Raw genomic sequence first — 23,044 nt, 5'->3', positions numbered from 1 at the left:
CAACTTCAGGTTTTTCATTATTTTTTTGTTCCATATTTGCAATGTTTATCAATGTGAAAAGAGGACAGTCAGTCATCAAGTATTATTCCTTATTAGTTTTCTTCTTGAATACTATACTGTGTTATTTCTACATCACTTGTAGTAGGATTCATTAGTGATTATATCATTGTAATGTATTGAATGGTGGTACTGGACAGGGCCGAAACTAGGATATCTGTCACCCGGTGCAAGGCAGCAATTTTGCGCCCCCCTCCCTTCCCGTACCTGGATTTTGTCCTTGCTCCTCCATAAGGCAGTGCATTACTCAGACGTCCCTGGTATAGTGACTTACAATATTCCATACACCATAATGCCCATTACACATTATGCCACACACTGTAATGCCTATTACCAAAGTGCCACTTACATATTTGCCCGACACCATTTTATGCCCCACAGTAATGCTTCTAATTACATTAAAATTACCTGCTCATTGCCATGGGGTTTCATGCTTGTTGTCAGGGGATTTATGCTCATTGCCAGGGGGTTTCATGCTTGTTGTCAGGGGTTCCATGCTCGTTGCCATGGGGTTCCATGCTCGTTGCCATGGGGTTCCATGCTCGTTGCCATGGGGGTTTATGCTCAGCCAGGGGGGTTTATGCTCATTGCCAGGGGGTTTTGAAGGGAGAAGATGCAGCTCTCAGCATCCTCTCCCTGCAGCGCCAGCGTTCCCGGCACTTCCAGGAACGCTGTGTGCATTGCGCTCTGCTAACAGACACTAGAGGTCCACTAGGACCTCTAGCATCTGTTTCTTCCTTGGCGGTGGCCATTTTTTTATGGCCATTTTCAGCAGAGTCCATGCGGACGGCTAGTCCGCATGGAATCTGCTGAAAATGGCCATCCAAAAATGGCCGCCGCCAAGAAAGAGACAGACACTAGAGGTCCAGTAAGGATCTCTAGCATTAGTCTCCTCTTTGGCGGCGGCCATTTTCAGATGGCAGAGTCTGCTATTTCACCCCCCTGCAATCCCCTCCCGGTGCACGTGCACCTCTAGCCCCCCCCCTAGTTGCGGCCCTGTACTGGAATACAAAACACTGGAACTGGTTTGTGGAGAAAAGTTTCCAATGTTTCAGAACTCTTTGGTTGGCTCTATCATTAGGAACATATAAAAAAATAAAAGTAAAGTGTTCTTATCTTAAGTATACCTGCCAAGGTAGATGCAGAACCAAACAGCTCGCTGCAGACAAAGGGACAGCGCGTCATCGAAGAGAGCCCATCCCCATTGTACCCAGCTATAGCCTGAACTGCAGGTACAGTAAATAGCATTAAGAGAGACAGGACTCTTGTGAATGTGAGAAATTAGAAAAAATAAGAACAAATACAGCACGGTTCTCCAAAAAGGTCACAGTAAGCAACCTGTAGCAAGGCTCCACATAATTTATCAGCATTATATTACAGGTTATTGATTGTGTACAGTACCTCCCCTTAGAAGTGGAGGTGACCGAGCTAGAGTTAAAATGGATCTTTAGGTAAGAATCTATGGAGTAACTTTACTAAGAATCGAGTTTGCCATCTATTGCAATCTGTTGGACACCGATGATGGGTTGCTGCCAAAAAAACAATATTTACTAACCATTGGATTTGAGTGTCAATAAAAGTCAGACTGTGATGTCCATTGCATATTTTCTGTACCCCATCGGATATACCCCTTTCTGATCGAATCCACCTTCAAACTGCAGTTGATTTAAAGCATTGCACAGATCACTATGATATGTACAGGCTATGTATTATCATTATGGGTTAAGGTTAAATTTAAAAAAATGGCAGCCTCTGAGCCTTGGCTGGTATTAAAAAATAGGTAAAAAATCGTGTGGGCTTCCCACTACTATCCAAAAAAATGGAACAGGCTGAACCAGCCGGGGTGATAATGCTATAGCAGTAAGACACACAGTGTCATACTGTTATAGCCCCAAACTGGTCAGCCCAGGGCATGAATCCCTAGGTACGCTGGGACTCCCTCAAAAATGGAGCCCCTCCACCCCAGAGACAACTGCTATTCCCAAGCTCTTATCCATTCAGCACACCCCCATTCATTTCTATGGGACTGTCCATAGAGATAGTTTGTCGGTTTGTTTTTTCTGCAAATTTCCTTCAGATTTCCCTTCAGTAAATCTCTGATTACAGAACCCTTATGTCTCCCAAAGGGCTTAATGAGTCACTGGGGTTTCAGTATTACCTGTAATTATCTCCAAAATGTTTTTAGTTTATAAATTAGTTTAAGCAGTCTATTTACTAAGCTGTGTTAGGAGATACAGTAAACGGTGATAAGGGACCAGCCAATCAGCTCCTAACTGCCATCTCACAGGCTGTGTTTGAAAAATGACAGTTGGGAGCTGATTGGTTGGTACCTTATCACTTTTCACTTTATCTCCTGACACGGCTTAGTAAATAGACCCCTAAGTTATATTCATGCATATTATTCTGTATTTATGCTTTGGATAAGTTCAGTATACTTATATAAATTCCCGAACTGTTGATATCCACAGTCAAATAATGGAGATCACACCCAGCTAAACACATAACTAATCAACTACAGTAAACTAACATTCTTTCTGCAAAGGAAAGGCAAGCGGCACCGCCACAACAGTCTCAAACTAGACCAATTGCAAAATGCCTGTGAACAATGCCTCCACAAACTAAAACCAACCCCCAGCTGTCATATGCACACCATCAGGCCTAAACTAATGCACATCCTTGAATCTTACCATACTGTGCATGATCACCAAACTGCAAATTGGGAGCAAGAAATTAGTCATTACAGAATTAACTTTCTGCCTGCCCTCCTTTACCACAGCACCAGGCTTACAGCTCTACTTCCTACAAGGTACTATTGCCGACTAAACCGATCTAGAACATGGCCAGGTGCAATGCAGAACTTCAAAATCATGTGTGTAAGATCTAAGGAAGTGCACTGGCATAGATCATTGCCACCAAGATGTACAATCAGAATTTTAACCCTACCAAAACTCCAAACGCTCTTTTAATTCATCCCATAAAATGCCCAGGAAACCAAGCCATGTAACACTATCAACTAAACTAACCTGCCAAAAATGATGAGCTGCAGATAACTGTGTAGCCCAATAAACAAAAGAGTGACCAATAATCCAAATTGGCCTATTAGCAACTCTCCTGTAATAATCAAGAAGGAAAAACATTAGTCATGATTGAACAAGAAAACCCCACAGGCACAACAACCAAAACATACACTCTACTAAACTAACAAAACAATAGTCCACAACATAGGCAAACGCAGGGGGGGTTTCCGTCTGCCTGGAAACCCCCCTCCCCAGCCCACACCATGACCACAATAGAAATAGTAACATAATGGATTTTACTAGCGCTACATGTTCTTCTCAGTACCATAAGTGAAATAAATAGCACCACCTGTGGATCTTTTAACATGTATCAGCAGTCCATGGACGCAGCCTGGAACAGTAATTCATGCACGAGGTGTGATGCCTCCTGCTGCATTACCATAATAGTGTTATCGCAGCTGTTACCAGGACTGGATTAACAAGGGGGTGACAGGGGCGATCGTCCCTGGGCCCCCACACGTTAAGGGCCCCCATTGTGGTTAAAGTGGACCTGAGGAGATGGAACCAGTTCCGCCTCCTTTGGCCAACCTAACCCCGGTGCCGCAGGGAGGTTCCATTTGCCAGGCGCATGCTGTAACCAGCGGGTACCCGGCTCCCTCCCCGCAGCAGCACCCAGAGTCGGAGGCTTGAGCTCACGTGAGCTCCAGCTTCCGGCTCACGCAGTGCACGTCATGATGTCTCTCCCATAGTGCAGAGGAGCAGCCGAGCAGACTGCAGCGGACTCGGGGCTTAGCTTAAGGTAAGTATGAACTTTATTTTTTTTTTTTAATGCAAGCGGCCTACTGGGGGCATTACTGGCGGGGGAGCATTACTACAGGGGGCATTACTCGGGGGGAGCATTACTACTGGGGCATTACTGGGGGGGAATTACTACTTTGGGCATTATTCGTGGGGGAGGCATTATTACTGGGGAGGGTGCATTGCTCGGAGGGGGAGGCATTACTACTGTGGGCATTAATCAGGGGGCATTACTATTGGGGGATCTACTAGAGAGGGAACATTAGTATTGGGGGGACTAATAGAGGGGCATTACTACTGGGGGCATTTCTACAGAGGGATCTACTACAGGGGGAATGACTACTGGGGTCATTACTATTGGGGGCACAACTACATGGGTATTACTACTGGGGGATTTATACAGAGGGCATTACTACTAGGGCATTACTATTGGGCACACGCCCAATTACTACTGGGGGGCATTACTATTTGGAGCACAACTACAGGGGTATTACTACTGGGAGCATTTATACAGAGGGCACTATTAATGGGAGTATTGCATTTGGGCACTGCATAAGGGACACTACTACTGGGTGCACTGCATACAGGGTACTACCACTGTGGGCACTGACACTACTGGAGGCTCTGCATAAGGTTCCCATTGCGCATACCCCCAGTTTGTCACATTTAATAGGGGCCCCCACATGTTTGTTGCCCAGGGGCCCCCACAGACCTTAATCCGGCCCTGGCTGTTACCATGGTAGCAGCTGTGATAGCAATAGCGTCGGAGCTTGAATCACCCCCATAGCGCATTAAATGAGTCCCAATTTTTCAATTACATGACATCACTATAGGTGGATGTTAATTCAGCAATGACTGTGACTTTTTACAATGCACAATTGCTCCTTTATGCTAAAGCCATGGCTGATGGAATTTGTACAGAGACACCCAACAGCTTCGGCGCTAATTCACCGTTTTGCGTAAAAAGACGCACCCTCGGTCGCACATCAGTCACACCATCAAACATTGCACCAGCCCTATTGAGGCACAGAATTTCCATCTGAACATGGCTGCCGGAATCAGTGCAATTGCGGAAAAGGTAGCAGTCACTGACCGCGACATGCCCACGACCCTCTCGTGCCCACCTGTCTTCATCCAAATTTGCTCTGTTCTCCCCAGCGTCCCTTTGGGATACATGTGCAGACGGAACACTAGTGATGTGCGCAGGCCCCAATCTTTTCATTTTAGTTCTAAATCATTGTCATGTTTTAGCTTTGGCAAAACCACCCTCAAGTGTTTTGGTTTTTGGTTTTGGATTTCTTTAAAAATTGATAAAAACAGCTAAAATCATGTCATTTGGACCTGTTTTTGTTCCTATAGTATTATCAACAACAAAAACATTTATTTTCAGTAATTTCCAGTTAATTTTGACCACCGCACAGCACCTGAAATCACAAGGTCTTACATGTAATGCAAAACATGTGAGATCCGGGTTATAGATCGGGTGTGTTTGGTTTTCAGCAAATAAAAACCACTCATCACTACTGAAAACATCAGCCCCCCCCCCCGAAACGACATCCACCTCTAAATTAGGCCAAAGTCAAGGATGGTAAGTAACATGGCAGTTGCTTGCTTCTTAGGGATGAATCATTTAATGATATTTATCTCAAAGTAACAAAGAGTTACACAATAGTATCAAAGAATTTCACGATAGTGTAATATGATCAAGAATGTTAGCAATTAATTTGACGATTCTGCGTACCTCAAAACAGACTTCTAAAAGTTTATCAAATCAATGATGAAGCTCCATCTCAGGGGAAACAAATATATTTATATGGACAGTTTCTGGGTACTCAGTCACCCCCCCCCCTGTGGGTTTCACTGGCTCTGTAGCTGTTGGCAAGTGTAAAGATCACATCTAAGTAGTAACCAGATGTCCTTCTGTATACTCAGGACCTGATTCTGAGATGAACACAATGCAGATTTTTACGCAGAATGATCGATTGGATTTGGGGGAGGTAATGGGGTGGCTAGGCAAACGCTTTAAACACTGGTACATGGGCGTGCATAAATTAGCTTTTGCAATCTCCTTTGCAGCATGAGAGCTCTCTGCGTGTCATGAGAGCTGCAGTGTTTGTGGCTGGTGAGACTTGCCGCAAATGCAGCATGGCTGCCCTATCTGTTTCGATGTCACTGATGTTTATGCTGTTGTACATCGTCAAATGAATATGAGAAGGCAGCAGTGGGCGCCCTAGACTCGGCTATACTTTGGAAGGTATTATCATAATTTAGCTACTGTGATCTGTGAGAGAATCCACTTCCGATTGTATTAGCGTACATCTCTAAATCAGGCCCTCAATCACTACCTAAAAGTGTAAGGGGTAAATTTACTAAGAATCCAGTTTGGTCGAGTTGTGTTTTTTTTTTAAACTTTATTTGCATCGAGAGTTTTTTTTGTTTTGTTTTGCAAATTTACTAAGAAGTGAGTTTAGCTGAAAGTGAGTTTTTCGATGGTGAAGCAGATCTAGATTTCTCCCCCGAGTTGCAAGTGAAGATGAGATAACTCACCCGAGATTGCAGTGTTTTCTCTCTGCAAATCTCTCCCGAGCTAGCAGCCTGAACATATCAGTGAAATATGTGCTTGCTGCTTGTGTGTTAGACCTGTAAAAAAGGGTTTAATATTTTTTTAAATGATGACTTGGGGTCCCCCCCCCAAACACTAACCAACCCCGGACTTATCAGCCTGTCCTGCTTCTTAAATTTACAGGGAAAAAAATGTTTGTGGTTCCATTGTAAATTAAGAACCAGCACCAGGCAGCAGGGCCAGATCTGGTTTTAAATATATGCAAAAATTGTTTGCGTGAGGTTCACCATATATTTAAAACCAGCTCTGGACCCTTTCTAGTGGGGGACTGATGCCACAGGCAGGGGTGCCCTTTCACCGGGCCCCCCAGCCGCAGCATCAGCCCTGACCGCTAGTCAGCCCAGGCCAGTAATCCCTGGGGAGTTGGTGACCCCCCCAATAAAGGGGTCACCCTCTCCAGGGCACTTCGGGCCTAGGCTGATAGCCCGGGGCTATCCCCGGAACCCCTGGGCTGTGGGTGACGGGTTTATAGTGTATGTGTATTGTGTAAAAATTTTAATATTTCACATTGTCTATAAAGTGGAAGTACAGGTCCCAGCAAGCTTCCACGCATGCTGGTACTTGGAGAACCACAAGTACCAGCATGCGGGGCATTAAGAGCTCAATGGTACATGTAGTTCACCTGTAAAGAAATGTGTATAAAAAACACAACACGCTGTGAAATTAAAATTTTATTTCATACATATATACACACACCATCTCTCCTGCTCCCACATGTTCACGTCCCCTTGTCAACTTGCAGTATCCAATAGAAGTACCTGTAAAAAAATCTCCAAAATTCACCTTTTGTCCCACGATGTTCTCCGCAGTAATCCAAAGAGGGGCATGGATACTCTGTATCAACATGCATCAGCATGTTGATACAGTAACGCTATTGGGAGCTCAGGGCTTGAGCTCTCATTATTGCTGGGACGTCAGCCAATCAGCAGCGGCTTCCATTAGCGGCAGCTCATTGGCTGGGACCCATGTGGAGTAGCCGCTCATTGGCTAAGTCCACGTTGGTCCCAGCCAATGAGTGGCCTCTAATGGATGATGCTATCTCTTGTGATATGTTATATATAATTATTTTTTTAATTTCTGTTTCTTCATGATACAGAGTTGCACCGTCTACATTACCACATATGATACTCTTATTTTCACTTGCTCAGCTCCTATCAAATCATAATGTTCCTTGTTTACTCAATAATCTAAAGCCTACTCTTGGTGAGTGACCTTTCCAGGTATTGTGGAATACTATATATATTTTCTTTTTTCCTTTTATCTCTGTGATGTATCTGGTATTTTGTTTGATATGTTTTTTGAATGATGCGTACACGGGATGTAGTTAGCAGACCGGCGGACGGGATGCCGCCGGTCTAAATCCCGAAGATGCAAACCCGACAGAGGATTTAAGAAAGTTGAAATACCGATGCCTATCTTAATCCCGACACCGGAATCTAGATAGATGCCATCCAGAATGAGGTAAGCCCAGGGTGTTTTAGCTGTTAGCTGTGGGGGCGAGTGTTAGATTTAGGCAGTTTAGCGGGGTTAGGGTTAGGTTTTTGGGAGGATTAGGGTTAGGCACCCCTAGAGTGGGCAGTGAGGGTTAGACACAACTGGGGGGGTTATGGTTAGGCACTAAGGGGAGGGTTAGTATGAGGCACAAAGAGGGGACACTTAGGTTTAGGCACTAATGGGGAGGGTTAGGGTGTGGGATGGGGATGGTTAGGCTACCGTAAGGGAGGGTTAGGGTTAGGGGAGAAGGGGAGAGGTATAGTATACTTACCTGACCCCTGTCGGTATACTGACCATCGGGATGCCGCTGTCTGTATTTTGACAGGAGACATCCTGACTGCCAGTATTACATACCCATTCCGTGTACACATATAGGAACAATACCCTTGTGTATATATTTATGCTAGTCTGTTATTTATTTATAGACTATAATTTTATTATTGGTTTATAAATATCAGTTGATTTGTATCTCTTGTAAATGGTCTTTCACTATATGTAAGGACCCTTTCCCTTGGTCTTTATTACCTATATTTATATATTACATTGTTAGGTCTGCCCTTTTTTTTTCAAATATGCACACCCACGTCACTTGGCACTTGAGGACGCTTTAGCATCTCTGACCTGTGTCACACCCACCACTTCTGCTATTTGGAGCACGGAAGTTGGAAGCTGGCTTAGGCGGAAATATTATGTCCACCTCTAGTGGACGGCCGGCGGCAAGCCCGCGGTGTGCGCTTTATGTGCAGCCATGCATAGTAGCGGCAACCAGGAGTGTAGTTGGACAGCTGATTATCACGTCTTAGTATCTTGGGTGAGTGGTGTGGTTTTATTTACATGTGAGGATGGTGCATTTGTGCAAGTGATGGGTTACAGCCCCTGTGATGAGGTCACAGGGGATAGTCATTAATTATTGCTAACTGGATATTATTTGGTGTATATACAGTATATGACTATGGAGATGGTTTCTTTTTGCTGCTGGGTTTGGTGTGGTGTGAGCTGATCAATTTGTATATATGTTGTGCGTCCTAATGATGACCCGGATGTGGCCGAAAACATTTGGCAAATACCTGTGATCTTGGTTGCTGAATATGCTGTAAGCCATAAACAACACCATTCTGTTTTTGTTTTTTTTCTCTCCCTCTCCCTCTCCCTCTCTCTCTCCCTCCCTCTCTCTCCCTCTCTTTCTTTCTCTCTCTCTCTCTCTCTCTCTCTCTCTCTCTCTCTCTCTCTCTCCCTGTATCTCCCTCTCCCTCCCTCTCCCTCTCCCTCTCCCTCTCCCTCTCTCTCTCCCTCTCCCTCTCCCTCTCTCTCCCCTGTTGGTTATAGTATACGTATTTGAGGCCTCAAGGGGCTAACACCTCAATTGCCTGATAGGCATAGTTTTCTTGCAAACATCTATATACAAGTTTCCACTTTTTTAAGGTATGAACACATTTGGCAAAATCATCCAAGATCTAATGTTGTGAACACTGCAGATGTAACATACTGTAAGCTATAATTGCATGCAGTCTTATATATTACCTATGTATATATATTTATCTGAGGCAGCTTATACTTCCCATTCTGACCTGATATTCACAGAAGATTACTTTGTACCAAAGACTACAGATCCTTATATGTCACTAGGTAGCAGGGAACCTGTACATTTATTTTAGGCAGCATAACATATCGTCAAAAAGAAAAAGAGCAATCCAGTTCAAATAATAAACTAAACAATACTGAAGTGCTTATCACAAAAACATGTTCTTTTACTAAACTTTGGAACCTCCAGACCTCTACCCTATTATGGACCTTATCTTGGTCTAAATATAGGAAATACTTGAACAATATTAATAGTAAAAATATGCTGTTGGTGTTAATAATGCAATACGTTTGTTATTTTCCGTTGGGTGATACATGACATTCCTGCTAACTGTTGTTATTTGTGCAACACTTTAAATTAATGTACTCTGATCTCTGGTATCTGCCTATGACACATACGATAATCCGTTGAATCATATAGTTGATTCAATCGTCCCCCTTCAGGCATTCAAGAAAAAACTGTCACCTGACACTAAGAAGAACATGCTAGTTGCTAGATATGTGACAGTATGCCTCAGGCACAAAAACAATAACCCTTTTCTGACAACATGCTCTACTTTGAATTTCCATTATTCTTTTTTTCTATCAAAAGTTCCTTTGGAAGAAAGCTATATTGCTATAAGAGCTTATGCAGTCATTATTGCTACTTTATTTCTTGTTGGTTGAAATGCTTTTACTATATTTACTAGAAATGAGCGGGTTCGGTTCCGCCCTGAAATTCACGATCCGAGCTGGGATTTTCCCACCTGACTCGGATCCCAAAATAAGGCAAAACTTCATCATCCCATTGTCGGATTCTGTGGGTTTTTTCAATTGTATATAAATTCTTCCCATCTGTGATCGGCGATATTTGCTTTCTGAGTCCACGGCTGTGTTGTCCAATCCGGCCAGGGTGTGCTATGCTGTGCTCTGTCCAGTGGGGTGTGTTGCCCAACAAGGGGTTTGCTGTCCTGGGCTGTGTTATCCAATCCACACAGGGTGTGCTGTGCTGTGTTCAGGGCGCTGTGTTATTATCCATCATTCATTGATAATCCAGGGGTGTGTTGTGCTGTCCATCAAGGGGTGTGCTGTCCAGGGTTGTGCTGTCCATCCAGTGTGCTGTCCATTCATCAGCTGTAAATAAAAAAAAAAAGTAACTAAAAGTTTTTAAAAAATAATAAGTTTAAAAAAAAGTTAAAAATATATATTTTTTGTGCTGTACCCCACACTGTGAAGCTGTATGCCATACTCCCCCTCAGTGTATCAAAAGCACTGTGATGCTGCTGGCCATATTGTTAATGCAGTGTATTATTCATAAAAAATATTGTGACACTGTAGGCCAATGATACAGCAGTGTAATATTTAAAATTAGTACAAATTGACGTGCGTGCTGTACCCCACTTTGTTCATGTTTGTTGATATGGAGAATTATCAGTTGGGAGGAGAGCAGGAACCACATACCAGTGCTGGAGCTGCTGAAAGTGCCACCAGTCATGACAATACTAGTCCATCTATGTCCTCTACTAAAGCCGATGCCCAAGTGTATACTGGGCTTAAGTCAAGGCATCTAAAATCAAACATGCAATCTTTTACAGTGGCAAAAAAAAAAACATCCAAGGGAAAGTTAGCTGCAGAAAGACAGAATTGGCAATATGCCTTTCACCACACGAAGTGGCAAGGAAAGGCTAAGGCCTTGGCCTTAATTTATGACTGGTGGTTCTGCCTCTTATGATGATGTAAGCCCTCCTCCCTGTAGACATTTAAAAAAAAAATCAAAATTGTTAAGGAACAGGAGCCAACTGTGCGATCAGAAATGTCACAAATCCCAGAGGAGAGTATAAGTGTGTCAGCGGGTACCATGTGTGAGCCTGACGTTTCCAAAACTGTACTCAAAGAGGATCCTCCTTCTACCACTTGTGCATCCTCTGCAAATGGGGGGATGAGCAGTACAAGTCAACATGCTGACATAGAAATTGAGGGTGCTTCTGTGGAAGTGCACCAGGATGAGGAGGATAATTGTGTAGCTGATGCTAATAAGGATGCTGATGATGAGGATGTTGTTGATGATGATTTTGTTTGTGTAAGTCAGGTCCCAGTGGAAACAGTAGTTGCCCATGATATAGAAAAGCCCATTGTAATGCATGGGCATAAAACAAAAAAATCCACTTCTTTATTTTTGGAAAAATTGCTACCCAAATCTGGACAACAATTGTCAAGCCATCTGTACCCATTGTCATGCCAAAGTAAGTAGTCCCTGTTATGTCATCTAGTGTTTGAAAAATTCAGAAACTTTGGCTAAAAGAGTAATAACAAGCAGTCCAGCATCAGCTAGCTCCCTTCTCTCTGCTAGATCCAAGCACCTTGCATATTCACCACCAACACCTTCATCAACAATATCTTCAATCATGATCAGAACTAGTCCTGCATCCAATTTGATAAGGCAAACTCAGTCCTTCCCTATCCTGGATTCCTTAGAAGAATCCATGAGCACTATGCCTGCTGCTGCTGGGTGTGGATCTTCATCCCAGAAGGGAACCAGGAAGACTACTAGTAGTAGTTTAAAAAAAATTGACTGTTAAACAATCCTTTGCAAGGGGAAGCAACTATGACAGCAGTCACCCAGTTGCACAGCAGATCACTGATGCAATAACATCTATGCTGGTATTAGATGTGTGTCCGATACCCACCATTAGTGCAGTGTGTTTTGGTTAATTGAAGTGCTGTGTCCCCACTACCAAATCCCATCTAGATTCCACTTCACTAGAAAAGCAATTCCCAGCCTGTAGAGGGACGTTAAAAAAAAAACTTAGTGTCCTCCAAAATGCAATTGTACCCACTGTCCACTTAACCACAGATATGTGAACAAGTGGAACAGGGCAAACGCAAGATTCCATGACTGTAACAGCCCACTAGGTGGGTGTATTGCCTTCAGTGCAACCAATAGCAACAGCAGCATCTAAAAAACAGCAGCTCATTCAAAGACTGGCTACTCTGTGTATCACTGGTTTCACTAAGAGGCATACCGATGACAACCTCTTAAAAAAAACTCAGGGAAGTCATTGCAAAATGGCTTACCCCACTTGGACTCTCCTCAGGATTTGTGATTTCTGACAATGCCACCATTATTGTGAGAGCATTACAGCATGGTGAATTACAACATGTCCCATATTTTGCTCACACAATCAACTTGGTGGTGCAATATTTTTTTTTTTAAATGACAGGGCCGTGAGGGAGATGCGCTCTGTGGCCCACAAAATTTCTGGACATTTTTGCCATTCAGCAGGTGCATGTAGAAGATTGCAGCACCTGCAAGAAATATTTGCATTGCCACCAGCTGAAGCAAGAGGTAGTTGCAAGGTGTAACTTCACTCTTTATATGCTTCAGTGGATGGAGGAACAGCAGTTAGCCATCCAAAGCTACACAATGAACTATGACATAGGAAGAGGAGGGGAAGTGTACCTTACTCAAGATCAGTGGAAAGCTGAAATGAAATGATTCCACTAAGTATGTTGGACTTGTAGATCAAGTACTTTATTCGCTTCATCAGGATCCAAGGGTTGTCAGGATCTTACAATCGGATCAATAAATTTTGGCGACCGTGCTGGTTCCCAGGTTTAAGTTATATGTCGTATCTTTCTTCCCAGTGCACACAGATCTGAAGAGATGCAAAGATCTGTTGGTAAGGAAATTGTCAGCTCAAGTGGCACGTGATGCAGCAATGGCTCCTCCTTCAGTTTTTCCAGCAAGTGCTGCTTCTAGGAAAAAACTAAACTTTCCCAAAACAAGACCCACTGTTGATGCAGATGAGTCAACAAAACCAAGTTGTGACACCTGGTCAGGTCTATAAGAATTGTCTACAATTACTGAGACCTCTACCATGACTCCATCTGATATGGTCACCATTCAAAGAATGTTTGAGGACTATTTTAATGATACCATCCAAATAAGCATGTCAGACAATCTGTTTCACAACAGGCAGGAAAAAAGGCACAGCCGGTAACCTTGTCAGCAAGAGGCGTAGGAAGTTACTTCCTCAAAATGTGGAAGAGATGATGTTAATCAAAATGAACTACAAGTTTCACGAGGAAGACTTTTACCACCAAATAAATCCAAAAATTAGCACCTGAGGCTGTAATGCTGGATTCCAGCGGGGACAAATTAATATTGTGTCAAGATGATGTACACACTATTGAGGGTGAGGAATCAGATGATGATGGTGACAACATCTTGCCTCTGGAAAGCAAGTTTGTGCACAGAGAGATCATTGCCAGCAATGTCAGCTGCTCATTGGTAGCTTGTTTTGTGGGGGCCCAAACAAACCAATTGCTTCAGCCACAATTGTCAGTCCCTGTTGCTGAAGTGATTGGTTTGTTAAACTGTGCACAACATAAGGGTGGGTGGAAGGGCCCAAGGACAATTCCATCTCGCACCTCTTTTCTTTGCATTATGTGCGTTTGGGGCATTGCTGGCTGACATTTTTAATTTTATAGTTTATTAAACTGCCATCCTGTCTCCACTGTAGTGCCACTCTGTGCCATGTTGGAAGCTGAACTGCCACATGTTAGTGCCACCCACTGCTGTCACTTAGCTTATTCAGCCAGCAGGCTCGATGCAACATTTTGGCCTAAACTGGATGAAATCAATATTGTGAGCTGTGAGGGGGTCAAAATTGTCTGGAAATAAATGTTATAGAGGTTAATAATACTGTAGGAACAAAAACAGCCCCAATTATGCAATTTCAGCTGTTTTTAGGATTTTTTTGAAAAAATACAAATCCAAAACCAAAACACGCAAACACTGCATGTTTTCCACGTCTCCTCACAGAATCACAAGTGAAATAATTAGCTCCACCTGTGGATCTTTTAAACTGTGTCAGTGAGTAATGAATACACCACTAGGCAAACTTAGGCAGCTGCCTAAGAGCGCTACACTACACTACTAGGAACAAACACAAAGCCGCCGGAGCCGACAGCTGTGTGTTTGTTTTAGCAGCAGATGAGAGTCAGATAGACTCTAATTTCTGCTGCGCCCACTGCCGGAGCGGGGCTGGAGCTCACTCATGAGCTCCATTTTCCGGTTCCCGCAGTGGGTAATGGGAGAGATGTCATGACGTCTCTCCATCATGCAGAGCGGGCCGGCCCGGGAGGACGCCAGACAGAGGAGCAGATGCCGAATCGCAGATTAAGGTAAGTGGATTTTTTTCTTTGTGTGTGTTTGTCTGGCTGGGAGGGGGACTACTACTACTATGGGCACTGCTGGGAGGACTACTGCGGGTACTGCACACTAGTGGGACCACTACTGGGGGCACTGCCTAGAGGGGGATGTCTACTGGGGGTACTGCTGGGAGGACTACTACTGGGGGCACTGCTGTTGGGGATTGCTACTGGGGCACTGCTGGGGGGGACTGCTACTGGGGGCACTGCTGGGGGGACTACTACTGGGGGCACTGCTGGGGGGGATTGCTACTGGGGGCACTGCTGGGGGGACTTCTACTCAGGACACTGCTTGGGGGACTACTACTAAGAGCACTACATAGGGGGGTTACTGCTGGGAGCACTGCATCGGGGGGATTACTGCTGGGGGCACTAATTAGGTGGGACTACTACTAGGGGCACTGCTGGGGGGAGAAGTACTACTAGGGGCACTGATGGGGGGGACTGCTACTGGGGGCACTGCTGGGAGGACTACTACTGGGGGCACTGCACTGGTGGGACCACTACAGGGGGCAATGCATAGTCTGGGACACTACTGGGGTCACTGCTGGGGGTAGACTACTACTGGGAGCACTGCACCGGGGGACCAATACTGGGGGCACTGCATAGGGAGGGTTACAACTTTGGGCACTATATAAGGGGCACTGCATAGGTGGGGGACTACTACTGGGAGCACTGCATAGGGGGGCCTCTGCTGGGCACTGTATAATGGGCACTATATTGTGGGCACTGCATGTGGGACCATTACTGGTGGCACTGCATAGGTGGGACCACTACTGGGGGCATTGCATTGGGGGGACCACTACTGCTGGCACTACTGGGGGCACTGTATAAGGGCTTGTGTAGTTATCGAGGGTGGGGGTGGGGGGCGTAAGGCTGAAGAAATGCCTAGAGTGCCAAGAAACCTTACACCGGCCCTGAATACACCTGTGCACCTGCTAAGTGATCTCGAAAACATGAACTGTGTGGGGTCCTGAGGACTGAGTTTGAGAACCACTGCTGTAGGGGCATATTCAATTAGCCATGGGGTTAATTATCAGCACAAACCTATACAATTAGCAAAGGGGTGTTGGAACGAATTTATGTTGGAGGGGGCAACATAAATCATAATGGTGCATAATCACTATTGCATACTACTTGCAAAAGGTAGTGAATTAGGCCCTATGTCCTATGAGCTGTATTCTTTTGTGTTTATTTTTCTTACCATTAGTTCTTATTTTCAAACTTTTCTGCCTCCTTTTTTTTTTTCTAGATTTTTTCATTTCTATTGCCTCTTCTCTTCCAAGACGTTCTGCTGGTCCACCTGTCCATCTCCTGGATGGTGTGGTGTCTTTCTGGCAAGCTCTGCTCATGGCCGGGAGAGTGTAATTCTGTCTAATATGACCCGGGAACACATTACCAAGCATCACCATTTGTGAGCATCTTGTGGTCTAGGCGGATTGGGTCCAGGGTCACGGTCAGGTGCTGCCTTGCATGCCACCTCCAACATGGCAGTTGCAGTGTCAGAATTGCAGTTGTAACCACTTTTTTCACGTATTTTAGCTATATCTTACATCGGTGTGTGACAGCTAGTACGGGAGAAGTCGGGGTAATTCACGACCTTGATGATGTTCTCTGTATGGGACCTGCTGATTAATCACGTTGTGCTAACTTACTCTTCTTGATTTAGGGGCTGTTTCCGGAGCTTGGAGTTATGATCGTGCATGATAAAATGGAGGGCTGACACCGCTTCTTTTATTTCTGGGAATTTAATTTGATACTGTTTTGAGTGTTGGTTTCTGCAGGAGGGGGACAAGTTGTGTTCAGCTATTGAGATGAGTTTGGATAAGTGACTCTCTAACAGGCTCTTTCTCTCTTGGTATATCTCTGTCTAGGTTTCCGCGCTAGCTAAGATCAAAACAAGTCCGAATTGTCCAAAATATCATATATTAGCCACTGCAATCTGTTCCAGCTCAGGATCAAATTGAATAATTCCTTAAAATTCTAGGGGAGTACGCCCATAATGTAGTACGGTATATATAGCCTCTTTACCCTAGACTGCGAGCTGGCGCAGCTGCGGGAATACATGCGAGTATGCCCGTATTTTTAAAGCATCAAGCATGTTATAGGCTAAACCAAGCTTGTTTAGCCTTTAACAAGCTTCTTCTTAAAAATACATGAATACTCGCAGCAGCGTTGGCTCATAGTCTATTACATTTAGCCCATGGTGCCAAATTGTTGCATACATTTAATAAAGGAAAATAGGCTTATCTGATAACGCAGTAAAATCTCTCAAATCCAGGAATCCAAAAATGCTGTTCACCAGGAGCATAATCTACAATAAACGTATAAACACACTATGGTGCAATATCATAGAATAATATACATTTTTTATCAAAAGGGGTGGGACGCTCAATTAAAATATGAGAAAACATCATATAGGCCTATCTAAATCCACCTCCAAAATTGCTCTCATAATTTGCCATAAGAATCACTGCATCATAGAATGGATTTGATTTCCCAGAAAAAGCCCACATAATACAGGTAAAAGTCTCTAAACATTAGAAACACAGTGGGGAGCCACTCAACATGTTTTGTTTTACCAATATACATCAGGGGTATCTCCTCTTCATCATTAAATAAATAAATACATAAATGATTTGATGTAAAAAAAAAATGACCTAATTGGAAATGTAATCTCCTGTTTTCATGTGTTTTATTTCTTAGATAAGTTACTGTTGTTATTGTTATTAAAGGAGTTACTGTGATATTCTGAAGTTAGGGAGTTTATAGTAACCTAAACCCACTCAATGTAATATCCACAGAGCTGCTTACATAAGGATGCTGGTACAACATGGACTAAGCTATGCTTGAGGTTGCAGTCATTTAATCTAGGCATGGTTGCTGACTTTCTGCATGCCCCCTCCGGGAGGGTGCAGTCAGGTCAGCACAGCAGGGAGTGTGATGCAGCTAAGGGGGCTGTGCGGGAGGCATGATGGTGCGATTGTGTCATTGTGGCACTGCCCCCACTTTAAAATGTAATTGATTAGCTCTGGTGCGATTGTGTCATTGTGGCACTGCCCCCACTTTAAAATGTAATTGATTAGCTCAATTGTAAAGTAGAGGGCATGGCTACGATGACACGATTCAGGGAGAGTTGGCTGCCCGGACTCCTACTTTTTTTGGAAAGGGGGAAGCGCCAAGCGGTCATGGTGGTGCACACATCAGCCTACGGTAGACTTGTCTGCTCTTCTGGGAGGCTGTGAGCCACAACCGAGATTCAGGAGCCTCCCAGCCATTGTGGGACAGTAGGCAAGTATGGATCTAGAAACGACTTTTAGCCACGTTAAGTTAACAGGTGCTAATTGAATGCCGGCCCCTATTAATTTAATCCCGCTTATCAGGAATTTATTTTGGGCCTCCTGAGACCTGTAAAGAAATCTGTTTTAACTGTGCAGTGATTGGGTTATAACTAGGGGTGTGCACCGGCCACTTTTCGTGTTTTGTGTTTTGGTTTTGGATCTGGATCTCTCTTCGTGTTTTGGATCTGGATTGGTTTTGCCAAAACCACCCTTCCGTGTTTTGGGTTCTGAGTTTTGTGTTTTGGATCTGTATTTTTTTGAAGAAAAGCATAAAAACAGCTAAAATCACAGAATTTGTGGGTTTTTCTGCTCCTATGCTATTATTAACCTCAATAACCTTAATTTCCACTCATTTCCAGTCTATTCTGAACACCTCACAATAGTGTTTTTATGTCCAAAAGGTTGCACCGAGGTAGCTGGATGACTATGCTAAGCGACACAAGTGGGCGGCACAAACATGTGGCCCATCTAGGAGTGACACTGCAGTGGCAGACAGGATGGCAGTTTGAAAAACTAGGCCCCAAACAGTACATAATGCAAAGAAAAAAAAGAGGTGCAAGATGGAATTGTCCTTGGGCCCTCCCACCCACCATTATGTTGTATAATCAGGACATGCACACTTTAACAACCCAATCATTTCAGCGCCAGGGTCTGCCACACGACTGTGGCTGAAATGATTGGTTCATTTGGGCCCCCACAAAATAAGCTGGCAATTAATCTGTCTCTGCACAAACTGGCTCTACTGAGGCAAGATGTCATCCTCATCCTCCTCATTCACCTATTCCTCACCCTCTTCAGTGTTGTGTACATCCTCATCCTCACAGAGTATTAATTCGTCCCCGCTGGAATCCACCACCACAGGTCCCTCTGTACGTTATGGAGGCTGGTCTCCCTGGAAGAGTTGATAATTCATTTTTATGAACATCATCTTCTCCACATTTTGTGGAAGCAACCTCCTACGCCTTTCGCTGACAAGGTTCCCGGCTGCACTAAACACTCTTTCGGATTACACACTGGAGGGGGGGCAACTCAGGTAAAATAGAGACAGTTTGTACAGGGACCTCCAAATTGACTCTTTTTCCTGCCAGTACATGTACGGACTGTCTGACATGCCTACTTGGATGCTGTCACCGATGTAATCCTTTAACAGACAGACGCACGCTTGTCGCTGATGCTTTGAGGATGCAGGTGCAGCTACAGCCCACACAATTCACAAAGACAGAAAAAAAAGGATTTTTTTTATTGTTTGTGGAGCGCACTTTGAGGGTTACACCACCCTTTAACAGACAGACGCATGCTTGTCGCTGCTGCTTTGAGGATGCAGGTGCGGCTACAGCCCACACAATTCACATAGACAGAAAAAAAAGGATTTTTTAAATTTTTTGTGGAGCGCACTTTGGGGGTTACACCACCCTTTAACAGACAGATGCACGCTTGTCGCCTCTGCTTTGAGGATGCAGGTGCGGCTACAGCCCACACAATTCACATAGACAGAAAAAAAAGTATTTTTTTATTGTTTGTGGAGTGCACTTTAAGGGTTACACCACCCTTTAACAGACAGATGCACGTTTGTCGCTGCTGCCTTGAGGATGCAGGTGGAATCTAGACGGGATTTGGAACCAGGGGACACACTACCTCCATCAATTGTCTAAATCCCACTGCACTAATGGCGGATACCGGACGCACGTCTAACACCAACATAGCAGTTAAGGCCTCAGTTATACGTTTTGCTTCAGGATGACTGCTGTCGTACTTCATCCTCCTCTCTAGGGACTGTTGGAGGGTCAATTGTTTAGCAAAAGTAGTGGTGTTCCTACTTCCTCTCTGGGAATATGAACAACTCCCAGAAGCAGCAACAGCACTAGGAGGAAGTGGTTTTTGATCTTTCCCTATTTTATTTTTATTGGAGAAAGTTTGGTCCTCCATTTATGTTATATTAATATATACGTGCGGCTAAGGCGCACACAAACACAGAAAATATTTTTTTATTTTTGTTGGAGACTAGTGCACTTTGTGGGTTACACCACCCTTTAAGAAATGAGCCAGCCGGCCCTTTACTTATAGGACACAGGCGCACGCTTGGCGCTGCTCCTTTGTTGATGCACATGCAGCCACAGTGCACACAATTCACAAACACAGAAAATATTTTTTTATTTTGTTTGGAGTATACTTTGGGGGTTACAGCACCCTTTAACAGTCAAGCCAGATGGCCCTTTACTTATGACACAGGCGCACGCTTGGCACTACTTTGTTGATGCACGTGCGGCTACAGTGCACACAATTCACAAACACATAAAATATTTTTTTTTGTTTGGAGTGTACTTTGGGGTTACAGCACCCTTTAATGGACAAGCCAGCTGGCCCTTTACTAATGGGACACAGGCGCACGCTTGGCGTTGCTCCTTTGTTGATGCACATGCAGCCACAGTGCACACAATTCACAAACACAGAAAATGTTTTTTTATTTTGTTTGGAGTGTACTTTGGGGGTTACAGCACCCTTTAACGGTCATGCCAGCCGGCCCTTTACTTATGACACAGGCGCACGCTTGGCGCTGCTCCTTTGTTGATGCACGTGCAACCACAGTGCACACAATTCACAAACACAGAAAATATTTTTTTATTTTGTTTGGAGTGTACTTTGGGGGTTACAGCACCCTTTAACGGACAAGCCAGCCGGCCCTTTACTTATGACACAGGCGAACGCTTGGCACTACTTTGTTGATGCACGTGCGGCTACTGTGCACACAATTCACAAACACAGAAAATATTTTTTTTTGCACTTGGGGGGAGCACCCACGATGGACAGAGCACCCCAAGGACAGCACCCCTTTAGGACTGGGACACTGCACAGGACTTTGGAGTGGACACAGCCCCTATGGACAACTGACTGCTCAACACAGTCCAGCAAGCACCTATGGACTTTGGAGGAGTGGACACAGACCCTATGGACAACAGCAGAACTGCTCAGCACAGCACAGCACAACACTACACTGCACTACACTACACTACACTACACAGCCCAGCCAGCCCTAACTCCCACCCTCCCTCTTCACTGTCCACAGCCGAGTGAGAAAATGGCGCCGATGCGGTAACCTTATATATGATCCAAAACCCGCGAGTCCCGGAAGGCAGGATGATGACGTTTTGCCTTGATTTCAGATCCGAGTCAGGCGGGAAAAGTCGAGCCTGACTCGGATCGGCCTCGGATCGGGGGGGCTCGGGGCGGTTCGGATTTCAGAAATCCGAACCCGCTCACCCCTAGTTATAACAGTTAGTTAACGCATGAATCCTTTAACGCCCAATAACCAGTGTTAACACATTAATTTAAGGGGTGTTAACACAGCTATTAGGTGACATAAGGGAGTATAATTGAATAGCTAATGGCGATACAGCCAGAGGCTAACCCCCTTTTTCACCCCCGATAATTTATCTGGGCTAATGAATTTTCCCCCCTAGAGTTAAGCCTGGTCACCTTTTACAGAGCAGCACCATTTGAATAGCTAGTTACTGTATGTGGATTTACAGTCATTATACAACGCATCACATTTTCCCATTCATTTTGTTGTTGTTGCTGTTATTGGTGTGTGTGTGTGTGTTTATGTGTGTGAGAGACACTCCAAAATGACCCATTCCACCAAGTACAAAATGCTCTGCTCCTGGACTTCAATCGGTAAGTGCCTAACCCTAATATAAGAAAACTGTGTCAACCATTTTCATGTCGGCCTTTGACCCTGACACCCATTTGTACCTGTCAATCTTCTTTCGTGTCGACCTTTAGTGTGTCGACCTTTTGTTCCTGACGACCTATTGCCTGTCCACCATCTGGTGTCTATCTAAACATTGTCAACCTTTTAAATGTCTATCTACAGTCCGGAACCTGAGTGCTAGATCCACTTTTAAGTAGTCCTAAAACTTATATTTATAGCATTGCCACCTACCAATTTAATTCAGTGATATTGGGCTGCATTATGCCAGTGATAGTATAATCAGATCTTCTTTAATTGCTATTTTCCTATCATGTCTGAGTATTATATAATAGTAATGTTTATGAAATATGCAGCATTATTGCAAATGGCGTTGAATTTTAATCTTTTTTTTATTTAGCTGTATTTCCACACACAATAGGTATCTATGATCAGAATACAATTCCATGAGAAAAAAAAAATTATGAAGTTTTAAGATAAAAAAAGTGCCTAGGATTTGGAGTACGAAAATTGCAGGAAATGCTTACATTATTTCTATTACACCTAATTGGTTGGCAAAGGGCAATCAGCTTTATTGTACAGTATCAACAAATCTAATCTACATTGAAAATCTCTTCCATTGGGTGACGGAATCATGTATACTCAAAAGCTTTACACAGAGCACATACAGCTTTTAATTGCAAATAGAGGAATCCTTTTAATATTAGGTAAGCCTCAGTTACCTTCTAGTTGAGAATATATTATAATAACTAGGCATAAACCTCAATTAAAAAAAATACATAGCTAACATTAATAAAGTCCACAAAAAAGAAAGAATAATATTTGCTTAAAATTGCAAAGCAACATAATTAGGGGGGAGATTTATCTAAGTTTGGAGTGAGATAAAGTGGAGAGAGATAAAGAACCAGCTCTTCAAACACAGCCTGTAAAATGACAGACGCTGATTAGTTGTTACTTATTTAGTTGTTAGTTGTTGCCTTATTCAGCTTGGATCGCACAGCTGTGTTTGCACGCACCCGCCAGTTGCAAAAATATGCTAATGAATGCAATCGCACGGCAACCGCAGCGCTATACCAAGATGCCCATCATTGCATAAAGCTGCCCACTTCCCATGACATGCATCCGCAAGTCAGCAAAAACATCGGTAACATCAAGTAACATCGGAACCATTCGCACAGTTGTGGTTAACCTGACCCTACCTCACAAACTGCTAAGCTTCCTGTTGCCATCTAGA

This window comes from Taudactylus pleione, unplaced genomic scaffold (assembly GCF_031769625.1).
Source record: "Taudactylus pleione unplaced genomic scaffold, aTauple2 ptg000302l, whole genome shotgun sequence".
In the NCBI taxonomy this organism is placed as follows: Eukaryota; Metazoa; Chordata; class Amphibia; order Anura; family Myobatrachidae; genus Taudactylus; species Taudactylus pleione.
This window is presented reverse-complemented; position numbering follows the sequence as displayed.